The sequence below is a fragment of the Panulirus ornatus genome, chromosome 3 (genome assembly GCF_036320965.1).
Source record: "Panulirus ornatus isolate Po-2019 chromosome 3, ASM3632096v1, whole genome shotgun sequence".
NCBI classification, from domain to species: domain Eukaryota; kingdom Metazoa; phylum Arthropoda; class Malacostraca; order Decapoda; family Palinuridae; genus Panulirus; species Panulirus ornatus.
In genome coordinates, this window is record NC_092226.1 from 595,311 (window position 1) to 608,069 (window position 12,759).

Here is a 12,759-nt window from a genome sequence, read left to right on the forward strand (position 1 = left end):
GTCTCAGACATGCCATCAATCACACCCTCCTAGTTTATCTGTTTATTGTTAAAACTGAAATTATTGAAATCACCTTCACTGTTTCATGTGTTCTGACTGGGCAGTTTAGCATCTAACTTTTTTTCAGTCAGATTGTATTCAGAGTGTAGGGTGTATGAGATTGTAATATCACATATTAGGTCCACATTATTTTTGAAGATTACGTCTATGTTATTTCTTCTGGTTGGTTTTGTTATTTGGTGACTTGGGAGTACTTTACATTGTCTGATTAACTCTATTTTTTCAGCTGTTCATCTGAGTTGTTTTCAGTGTTGGTACTTTTTGCTACAGTATTATTTCCTGCCTATCTTCTTTTAATGTGTAGTAGGTAGAACTCTAGTAAGACAATTATATTTAGGGCTAGGTTTTTTTAGGTCATGAGTCTTTATTTCTTATTAGTTCTGCACATTTAGAAGGCTTTTCATTAAGTGGTCTACAGATTAATGCAGTGATCAGGTTTGGATTTTCAGTCTTGACAATGAGATGCTTCTGCTACATCATTTAAGGAGTTCAGGATTTTTGTTGTTATAATTGTGTCTGCTATATACAGTGCAACTCCTCCACATGATCTTTTAGTCCTGTTGCATCTGTACAGGTTTTAATTGGGACCCACAGCTCACTATTCATATAATGATCTGTGTGTTTCAATGAAGGCCACAAGTACTGCACTTCACCCATTTAGCGAGCTACTTATAAGTGGTGCTGTCAGTCTGTAAGAATGGAGACCATTTTAATTTTTTCACCTATCACCTCATTGCTCTCACTTCTCTTGTCTCCAAAGTTTATGAAACTCACTAATGAACACTTTTCTAAAGATTTAGAATACCTTTTTTTCTCTTGATCCTATGTGACTCACCTTTCAGGGATTTTAGTGAATTCTCTGTCGTGGCCTTCAACATCTCCGGAGTATTTAAGAGGGTTTAGCATAAGTCTTTGATTTTTAAATTTCCTTCCTTTGGCCTCTCTGCTTCTTTTACTTCTCTGAAGTGCAGCATCCTCTTTGATTAGTCGATTGTATTAGTCACAGATGGACCAATGTCTCCCTATTAATGTATCAACACTAATATCCCACTTTTGTCATGCTCTGCTATGTATCCTCTTGCTTCCCTTCGTGAATGATCTTTTTTCAGCGTTTAATCCTATTTACTCTTGTGTCAGTGAATCCATTCTTCTTAAAGTACTTCACTTCGCCTTTCCTATTCTTTTTATTAATCTAAGGTGCGTAACATAATCTTTTCTTAATTTAAACCTATGCAGCATCTCAGAATGGGGATTTCTCTTGGGCAAAACTCAATTGTCACCTTTATTTCTCCCTAAATCTCATTTATTTCCAGTTGTTAAACTTCAGAATCCTACATTTAAACCCAACAGCAACATTAATTATTTTTGTTTTTGTTTAACTTTGTTGCTGTCTCCCGTATTAGCAAGGTAGCGCAAGGAAACAGATGAAAGAATGGCCCACCCTACCCAGATACACATGTATATACATACACGTCCACACACGCACATATACATACCTGTACATTTCAATGTATACATATATATATTATATTTTTTTTTTTATTATACTTTGTCGCTGTCTCCCGCGTTTGCGAGGTAGCGCAAGGAAACAGACGAAAGAAATGGCTCAACCCCCCCCCCCCATACACATGTATATACATATGTCCACACACGCAAACATACATACCTACACAGCTTTCCATGGTTTACCCCAGACGCTTCACATGCCCTGCTTCAATCCACTGACAGCACGTCAACCCCGGTATACCACATCGCTCCAATTCACTCTATTCCTTGCCCTCCTTTCACCCTCCTGCATGTTCAGGCCCCGATCACACAAAATCTTTTTCACTCCATCTTTCCACCTCCAATTTGGTCTCCCTCTTCTCCTTGTTCCCTCCACCTCTGACACATATATCCTCTTGGTCAATCTTTCCTCACTCATCCTCTCCATGTGCCCAAACCACTTCAAAACACCCTCTTCTGCTCTCTCAACCACGCTCTTTTTATTTCCACACATCTCTCTTACCCTTACGTTACTTACTCGATCAAACCACCTCACACCACACATTGTCCTCAAACATCTCATTTCCAGCACATCCATCCTCCTGCGCACAACTCTATCCATAGCCCACGCCTCGCAACCATACAACATTGTTGGAACCACTATTCCTTCAAACATACCCATTTTTGCTTTCCGAGATAATGTTCTCGACTTCCACACATTCTTCAAGGCCCCCAGGATTTTCGCCCCCTCCCCCACCCTATGATCCACTTCCGCTTCCATGGTTCCATCCGCTGCCAGATCCACTCCCAGATATCTAAAACACTTCACTTCCTCCAGTTTTTCTCCATTCAAACTCACCTCCCAATTGACTTGACCCTCAACCCTACTGTACCTAATAACCTTGCTCTTATTCACATTTACTCTTAACTTTCTTCTTCCACACACTTTTCCAAACTCAGTCACCAGCTTCTGCAGTTTCTCACATGAATCAGCCACCAGCGCTGTATCATCAGCGAACAACAACTGACTCATATATATATACACACACATAATAACTTATGGGCTATGGATAGAGTTGTGCGCAGGAGGGTGGATGTGCTGGAAATGAGATGTTTGAGGACAATATGTGGTGTGAGGTGGTTTGATCGAGTAAGTAATGTAAGGGTAAGAGAGATGTGCGGAAATAAAAAGAGTGTGGTTGAGAGAGCAGAAGAGGGTGTTTTGAAATGGTTTGGGCACATGGAGAGAATGAGTGAGGAAAGATTGACCAAGAGGATATATGTGTCAGAGGTGGAGGGAACGGAGAAGTGGGAGACCAAATTGGAGGTGGAAAGATGGAGTGGAAAAGATTTTGAGTGATCGGGGCCTGAACATGCAGGAGGGTTAAAGGCGGGCAAGGAATAGAGTGAATTTTGATCAATGCGGTATACCGGGGTCGACGTGCTGTCAATGGATTGAATCAGGGCATGTGAAGCGTCTGGGGTAAACCATGGAAAGTTGTGTGGGGCCTGGATGTGGAAAGGGAGCTGTGGTTTCGGGCATTACTGCGTGGCAGCTAGAGACTGAGTGTGAACGAATGGGGCCATTGTTGTCTTTTCCTAGTCTACCTCGCACACATGAGGGGGAACGGGGATGGTATTCCATGTGTGGCGAGGTGGCGATGGGAGTGAATGGGGGCAGACAGTGGGAATTGTGTGCATGGGTATATATGTATGTGTCTGTGTATGTATATATATGTGTACATTGAGATGTATAGGTATGTATATTTGCGTGTGTGGATGTGTGTGTATACATTGTGTATGGGGGTGGGGTGGGCCATTTCTTTCGTCTGTTTCCTTGCGCTACCTCGCAAACGCGGGAGACAGCGACAAAGCAAAATAAAAAGCAAATAAAAATATAATGACTTATGTATATCTCGCGAAAGAGAGACTTTTGGATGTTAATGTGCTGAGAGGTGCAACTGGAAGGATGTCTGATCATTATCTTGTGGAGGTGAAGGTGAAGATTTGTATGGGTTTTCAGAAAAGAAGAGAGAATTTTGGGGTGAAGAGGGTGGTGAGAGTAAGTGAGCTTGGGAAGGAGACTTGTGTCAGGAAGTACCAGGAGAGACTGAGTACAGAATGGAAAAAAGGTGAGAACAAAGGAGGTAAGGGGAGTGGGGGAGGAATGGGATGTATTTAGGGAAGCAGTGATGGCTTCAGTAAAAGATGCTTGTGGCATGAGAAGCGTGGGAAGTGGGTTGATTAGAAAGGGCAGGTGAGTGGTGGGATGAAGAAGTAAGATTATTAGTGAAAGAGAAGAGAGAGGCATTTGGACGATTTTTGCAGGTGAAAAATGCAAATGAGTGGGAGATGTATAAAAGAAAGAGGCAGGAGGTCAAGAGAAAGGTGCAAGAGGTGAAAATGAGGGCAAATGAGAGTTGGGGTGAGAGAGTATCATTAAATTTTAGGGAGAATAAAAAGATGTTCTGGAAGGAGGTAAATAAAGTGTGTAAGACAAGGGAGCAAATGGGAACTTCAGTGAAGGGCGCAAATGGGGAGGTGATAACAAGTAGTGGTGATGTGAGAAGGAGATAGAGTGAGTATTTTGAAGGTTTGTTGAATGTGTTTGATGATAGAGTGACAGATATAGGGTGTTTTGGTCGAGGTGGTGTGCAAAGTGAGAGGGTTAGGGAAAATGATTTGGTAAACAGAGAAGAGGTAGTAAAACTTTGCGGAAGATGGTGGTTTGGATGGTATAGCAGTGGAATTTATTAAAAAAGGGGGTAACTGTATTGTTGACTGGTTGGTAAGGTTATTTATGTATGTATGATTCATGGTGAGGTGCCTGAGGGTTGGTGGAATGCTTGCATAGTGCCATTTTACAAAGGCAAAGGGGATAAGAGTGAGTGCTCAAATTACAGAGGTATAAGTTTGTTGAATATTCCTGGTAAATTATATGGGAGGGTATTGATTGAGAGGGTGAAGGCATGTACAGAGCATCAGATTGGGGAAGAGCAGTGTGGTTTCAAAAGTGGTAGAGGATGTGTGGATCAGGTGTTTGCTTTGAAGAATGTATGTGAGAAATACTTAGAAAAGCAAATGGATTTGTATGTTAGCATTTATGGATCTGGAGAAGGCATATGATAGAGTTGATAGAGATGCTCTGTGGAAGGTACTAAGAATATATGGTGTGGGAGGCAAGTTGTTAGAAGCAGTGAAAAGTTTTTATCGAGGATGTAAGGCATGTGTACGTGTAGGAAGAGAGGAAAGTGATTGGTTCTGAGTGAATGTAGGTTTGCGGCAGGGGTGTGTGATGTCTCCATGGTTGTTTGATTTGTTTATGGATGGGGTTGTTAGGGAGGTGAATGCAAGAGTTTTGGAAAGAGGGGCAAGTATGCAGTCTGTTGTGGATGAGAGAGCTTGGGAAGTGAGTCTGTTGTTGTTCGCTGATGATACAGCGCTGGTGGCTGATTCATGTGAGAATCTGCAGAAGCTGGTGACTGAGTTTGGTAAAGTGTGTGAAAGAAGAAAGTTAAGAGTAAATGTGAATAAGAGCAAGGTTATTAGGCACAGTAGGGTTGAGGGTCAAGTCAATTGGGAGGTAAGTTTGAATGGAGAAAAACTGGAGGAAGTAGAGTGTTTTAGATGTCTGGGAGTGGATCTGGCAGCGGATGGAACCATGGAAGCAGAAGTGAATCATAGGGTAGGGAGGGGGCGAAAATCCTTGGAGCCTTGAAGAATGTGTGGAAGTCGAGAACATTATCTCGGAAAGCAAAGATGGATATGTTTGAAGGAATAGTGTTCCAACAATGTTGTATGGTTGCGAGGCATGGGCTATGGATAGAGTTGTGTGGAGGAGGGTGGATGTGCTGGAAATGAGATGTTTGAGGACAATTTGTGGTGTGAGGTGGTTTGATCGAGTAAGTAATGTAAGGGTAAGAGAAATGTGTGGAAATAAAAAGAGCGTGTTTGAGAGAGCAGAAGAGGGTGTTTTGAAATGGTTTGGGCACATGGAGAGAATGAGTGAGGAAAGATTGACCAAGAGGATATATGTGTCGGAGGTGGAGGGAACGAGAAGAGGGAGACCAAATTGGAGGTGGAAAGATGGAGTGAAAAAGATTTTGAGTGATCGGGGCCTGAACATGCAGGTGGGTGAAAGGCAGGCAAGGAATAGAGTGAATTGGATCAATGTGGTATACCGGGGTCGACGTGCTGTCAGTGGATTGAATCAGGGTATGTGAAGCGTCTGGGTGAACCATGGAAAGTTCTGTGGGACTGGATGTGGAAAGGGAGCTGTGGTTTCGGGCATTATTACATGACAGCTAGAGACTGAGTGTGAACCAATGGGGCCTTTGTTGTCTTTTCCTAGCGCTACCATCGCACACATGAGGGGGGAGGGGGATGTTATTCCATGTGTGGTGAGGTGGCGATGGGAATAAATAAAGGCAGACAGTATGAATTATGTACGTGTGTATATATGTATATGTCTGTGTGTGTATATATATATGTACATTGAGATGTATAGGTATGTATATTTGCGTGTGTGGACGTGTATGTATATACATGTGTATGGGGGTGGGTTGGGCCATTTCTTTCGTCTGTTTCCTTACGCTACCTCGCAAACACGGGAGACAGCAACAAAGCAAAATAAATATGAACTATGATATACACAGACAGACATATACATATATACACATGTACATAATTCATACTGTCTGCCTTTATTCATTCCCATCGCCACCCCGCCACACATGAAATGACACCCCCCCCACACACACACACACACACACGTGTGCGAGGTAGCGCTAGGAAAAAACAACAAGGCCATATTCGTTCACACTCAGTCTCTAGCTGTCATGTATAATGCACCAAAACCACAGCTCCCTTTCTGCATCCAGGCCCCATAAAACTTTCCATGGTTTACCCCAGACACTTCACACTCCCTGCTTCAATCCACTGACAGCACGTCAACCCCGGTATACCACATCGCTCCAATTCACTCTATTCCTTGCCCTCCTTTCACCCTCCTGCATGTTCAGGCCCGATCACACAAAATCTTTTTCACTCCATCTTTCCACCTCCAATTTGGTCTCCCTCTTCTCCTTGTTCCCTCCACCTCTGACACATATATCCTCTTGGTCAATCTTTCCTCACTCATCCTCTCCATGTGCCCAAACCACTTCAAAACACCCTCTTCTGCTCTCTCAACCACGCTCTTTTTATTTCCACACATCTCTCTTACCCTTACGTTACTTACTCGATCAAACCACCTCACACCACACATTGTCCTCAAACATCTCATTTCCAGCACATCCATCCTCCTGCGCACAACTCTATCCATAGCCCACGCCTCGCAACCATACAACATTGTTGGAACCACTATTCCTTCAAACATACCCATTTTTGCTTTCCGAGATAATGTTCTCGACTTCCACACATTCTTCAAGGCCCCCAGGATTTTCGCCCCCTCCCCCACCCTATGATCCACTTCCGCTTCCATGGTTCCATCCGCTGCCAGATCCACTCCCAGATATCTAAAACACTTCACTTCCTCCAGTTTTTCTCCATTCAAACTCACCTCCCAATTGACTTGACCCTCAACCCTACTGTACCTAATAACCTTGCTCTTATTCACATTTACTCTTAACTTTCTTCTTCCACACACTTTTCCAAACTCAGTCACCAGCTTCTGCAGTTTCTCACATGAATCAGCCACCAGCGCTGTATCATCAGCGAACAACAACTGACTCATATATATATACACACACATAATAACTTATGGGCTATGGATAGAGTTGTGCGCAGGAGGGTGGATGTGCTGGAAATGAGATGTTTGAGGACAATATGTGGTGTGAGGTGGTTTGATCGAGTAAGTAATGTAAGGGTAAGAGAGATGTGCGGAAATAAAAAGAGTGTGGTTGAGAGAGCAGAAGAGGGTGTTTTGAAATGGTTTGGGCACATGGAGAGAATGAGTGAGGAAAGATTGACCAAGAGGATATATGTGTCAGAGGTGGAGGGAACGGAGAAGTGGGAGACCAAATTGGAGGTGGAAAGATGGAGTGGAAAAGATTTTGAGTGATCGGGGCCTGAACATGCAGGAGGGTTAAAGGCGGGCAAGGAATAGAGTGAATTTTGATCAATGCGGTATACCGGGGTCGACGTGCTGTCAATGGATTGAATTAGGGCATGTGAAGCGTCTGGGGTAAACCATGGAAAGTTGTGTGGGGCCTGGATGTGGAAAGGGAGCTGTGGTTTCGGGCATTACTGCGTGGCAGCTAGAGACTGAGTGTGAACGAATGGGGCCTTTGTTGTCTTTTCCTAGTCTACCTCGCACACATGAGGGGGAACGGGGATGGTATTCCATGTGTGGCGATGGGAGTGAATGGGGGCAGACAGTGGGAATTGTGTGCATGGGTATATATGTATGTGTCTGTGTATGTATATATATGTGTACATTGAGATGTATAGGTATGTATATTTGCGTGTGTGGATGTGTGTGTATACATTGTGTATGGGGGTGGGGTGGGCCATTTCTTTCGTCTGTTTCCTTGCGCTACCTCGCAAACGCGGGAGACAGCGACAAAGCAAAATAAAAAGCAAATAAAAATATAATGACTTATGTATATCTCGCGAAAGAGAGACTTTTGGATGTTAATGTGCTGAGAGGTGCAACTGGAAGGATGTCTGATCATTATCTTGTGGAGGTGAAGGTGAAGATTTGTATGGGTTTTCAGAAAAGAAGAGAGAATTTTGGGGTGAAGAGGGTGGTGAGAGTAAGTGAGCTTGGGAAGGAGACTTGTGTCAGGAAGTACCAGGAGAGACTGAGTACAGAATGGAAAAAAGGTGAGAACAAAGGAGGTAAGGGGAGTGGGGGAGGAATGGGATGTATTTAGGGAAGCAGTGATGGCTTCAGTAAAAGATGCTTGTGGCATGAGAAGCGTGGGAAGTGGGTTGATTAGAAAGGGCAGTGAGTGGTGGGATGAAGAAGTAAGATTATTAGTGAAAGAGAAGAGAGAGGCATTTGGACGATTTTTGCAGGTGAAAAATGCAAATGAGTGGGAGATGTATAAAAGAAAGAGGCAGGAGGTCAAGAGAAAGGTGCAAGAGGTGAAAATGAGGGCAAATGAGAGTTGGGGTGAGAGAGTATCATTAAATTTTAGGGAGAATAAAAAGATGTTCTGGAAGGAGGTAAATAAAGTGTGTAAGACAAGGGAGCAAATGGGAACTTCAGTGAAGGGCGCAAATGGGGAGGTGATAACAAGTAGTGGTGATGTGAGAAGGAGATAGAGTGAGTATTTTGAAGGTTTGTTGAATGTGTTTGATGATAGAGTGACAGATATAGGGTGTTTTGGTCGAGGTGGTGTGCAAAGTGAGAGGGTTAGGGAAAATGATTTGGTAAACAGAGAAGAGGTAGTAAAACTTTGCGGAAGATGGTGGTTTGGATGGTATAGCAGTGGAATTTATTAAAAAAGGGGGTGACTGTATTGTTGACTGGTTGGTAAGGTTATTTATGTATGTATGATTCATGGTGAGGTGCCTGAGGGTTGGTGGAATGCTTGCATAGTGCCATTTTACAAAGGCAAAGGGGATAAGAGTGAGTGCTCAAATTACAGAGGTATAAGTTTGTTGAATATTCCTGGTAAATTATATGGGAGGGTATTGATTGAGAGGGTGAAGGCATGTACAGAGCATCAGATTGGGGAAGAGCAGTGTGGTTTCAAAAGTGGTAGAGGATGTGTGGATCAGGTGTTTGCTTTGAAGAATGTATGTGAGAAATACTTAGAAAAGCAAATGGATTTGTATGTTAGCATTTATGGATCTGGAGAAGGCATATGATAGAGTTGATAGAGATGCTCTGTGGAAGGTACTAAGAATATATGGTGTGGGAGGCAAGTTGTTAGAAGCAGTGAAAAGTTTTTATCGAGGATGTAAGGCATGTGTACGTGTAGGAAGAGAGGAAAGTGATTGGTTCTGAGTGAATGTAGGTTTGCGGCAGGGGTGTGTGATGTCTCCATGGTTGTTTGATTTGTTTATGGATGGGGTTGTTAGGGAGGTGAATGCAAGAGTTTTGGAAAGAGGGGCAAGTATGCAGTCTGTTGTGGATGAGAGAGCTTGGGAAGTGAGTCTGTTGTTGTTCGCTGATGATACAGCGCTGGTGGCTGATTCATGTGAGAATCTGCAGAAGCTGGTGACTGAGTTTGGTAAAGTGTGTGAAAGAAGAAAGTTAAGAGTAAATGTGAATAAGAGCAAGGTTATTAGGCACAGTAGGGTTGAGGGTCAAGTCAGTTGGGAGGTAAGTTTGAATGGAGAAAAACTGGAGGAAGTAAAGTGTTTTAGATGTCTGGGAGTGGATCTGGCAGCGGATGGAACCATGGAAGCAGAAGTGAATCATAGGGTAGGGAGGGGGCGAAAATCCTTGGAGCCTTGAAGAATGTGTGGAAGTCGAGAACATTATCACGGAAAGCAAAGATGGATATGTTTGAAGGAATAGTGTTCCAACAATGTTGTATGGTTGCGAGGCATGGGCTATGGATAGAGTTGTGTGGAGGAGGGTGGATGTGCTGGAAATGAGATGTTTGAGGACAATTTGTGGTGTGAGGTGGTTTGATCGAGTAAGTAATGTAAGGGTAAGAGAAATGTGTGGAAATAAAAAGAGCGTGTTTGAGAGAGCAGAAGAGGGTGTTTTGAAATGGTTTGGGCACATGGAGAGAATGAGTGAGGAAAGATTGACCAAGAGGATATATGTGTCGGAGGTGGAGGGAACGAGAAGAGGGAGACCAAATTGGAGGTGGAAAGATGGAGTGAAAAAGATTTTGAGTGATCGGGGCCTGAACATGCAGGTGGGTGAAAGGCAGGCAAGGAATAGAGTGAATTGGATCAATGTGGTATACCGGGGTCGACGTGCTGTCAGTGGATTGAATCAGGGTATGTGAAGCGTCTGGGGTGAACCATGGAAAGTTCTGTGGGACTGGATGTGGAAAGGGAGCTGTGGTTTCGGGCATTATTACATGACAGCTAGAGACTGAGTGTGAACCAATGGGGCCTTTGTTGTCTTTTCCTAGCGCTACCTCGCACACATGAGGGGGGAGGGGGATGTTATTCCATGTGTGGTGAGGTGGCGATGGGAATAAATAAAGGCAGACAGTATGAATTATGTACGTGTGTATATATGTATATGTCTGTGTGTGTATATATATATGTACATTGAGATGTATAGGTATGTATATTTGCGTGTGTGGACGTGTATGTATATACATGTGTATGGGGGTGGGTTGGGCCATTTCTTTCGTCTGTTTCCTTACGCTACCTCGCAAACACGGGAGACAGCAACAAAGCAAAATAAATATGAACAATGATATACACAGACAGACATATACATATATACACATGTACATAATTCATACTGTCTGCCTTTATTCATTCCCATCGCCACCCCGCCACACATGAAATGACACCCCCCCCACACACACACACACACACGTGTGCGAGGTAGCGCTAGGAAAAAACAACAAGGCCATATTCGTTCACACTCAGTCTCTAGCTGTCATGTATAATGCACCAAAACCACAGCTCCCTTTCTGCATCCAGGCCCCATAAAACTTTCCATGGTTTACCCCAGACACTTCACACTCCCTGGTTCAATCCATTGGCAGCACGTTGACCCTGGTACACCACATCATTCCAATTAACTCTATTCATTGCTCACCTATCACCCTCCTGCATGTTCAGGCTCTAATCGCTCAAAATCTTTTTCATTCCATCCTTCCACCTCCAATTTGGTCTCCCACTTCTCGTTCCCTCCACCTATGACACATATATCCTCTTTGTCAATCTTTCCTCACTCATTCTCTCCATGTGACCAAACCACTTCAACACACCCTCTTCTGCTCTCTCAGCCACACTCTTTTTGTTACCACACATCTCTCTTTCATTACTTACTTTCATTACTTACTCGATCAAACCACCTCACAGCACATTTTGTCCTCAAATATCTCATTTCCAACACATCCACCCTCTTCTGCACAACCTTATCTATAGCCCACGCCTCGCAACCACATAACATTGTTGGAACCACTATTCCTTCAAACATACCCATTTTTGCTTTCTAAGATAATGTTCTCGCCTTCCACACATTATTCAAGGCCCCCAGAACCTTTGCCCCCTCCCCCACTCTGTGACTCACTTGCGCTTCCATGGTTCCATCCGCTGCCAAATCCACTCCCAGATAACTTAAACACTTCACTTCCTCCGGTTTTTCTCCATTCAAACTTACTTCCCAATTGACTTGTCCCTCAACCCTACTATACCTAATAACCTTGCTCTTATTCACATTTACTCTCAGCTTTCTTCTTTCACGCACTTTACCATACTTAGTCACCAGCTTCTGCAGTTTCTCACCTGAATCAGCCACCAGTGCTGTATCATCAGCGAACAACAACTGACTCACTTCCTAAGCCCTATCATCCACAACAGACTGCATATTTGCCCCTCTTTCCAAAACTTTTGCATTCACCTCCCTAACAACCCTATCCATAAACAAATTAAACAACCATGGAGACATCATGCACCCCTGCTGCAAACTGACATTCACTGAGAACCAATCACTTTCCTCTCTTCTTACATGTACACATGCCTTACATCCTTGGTAAAAACTTTTCACTGCTTCTAGCAACTTGCCTCCCACACCATATACTCTTAATACCTTCCACAGAGCATATCCATCAACTCTATCATATGTTTTCTCCAGATCACAAATGCTACATACAAATCCATTTCTTTTTCTAAGTATTTCTCACATACATTCTTCAAAGGAAACACCTGATCCACACATCCTCTACCACTTCTGAAACCACACTGCTCTTCCCCAATCTGATGCTCTGTACATGCCTTGACCCTCTCAATCAGTACCTTCTCATACAATTTCCCAGGAATACTCAACAAACTTATACCTCTGTAATTTGATCACTCGCCTTTATCCCCTTTGCCTTTGTACAATGGCGCTATGCATGCATTCCACCAATCCTCACGCACTTCACCATGAGCCGTACATACATTGAATATCCTCACTAACCAGCAACAACACAGTCACCTTCTTTTTTGATAGATTCCACTGCAATACCATTAACAACATTAATACATTAGAAAAAACCGTATCCTGTTCTCTATCCTATAATCCCCTCTAAATGAACATTATGAAATCTGCTCCCCAGATGCTGAGAGCATTGTATAGGT

The 12,759-nt window shown here is 43.3% G+C and overlaps 1 protein-coding gene across 2 annotated transcripts in view; it reads left to right on the top strand.

The window, feature by feature from the left end:
- Positions 1-12,759, top strand: part of LOC139759963 (calcium and integrin-binding protein 1-like) — an 88,042-nt gene that overhangs the window by 21,438 nt on the left and 53,845 nt on the right. The gene's annotated exons all lie outside the window — the stretch shown is intronic.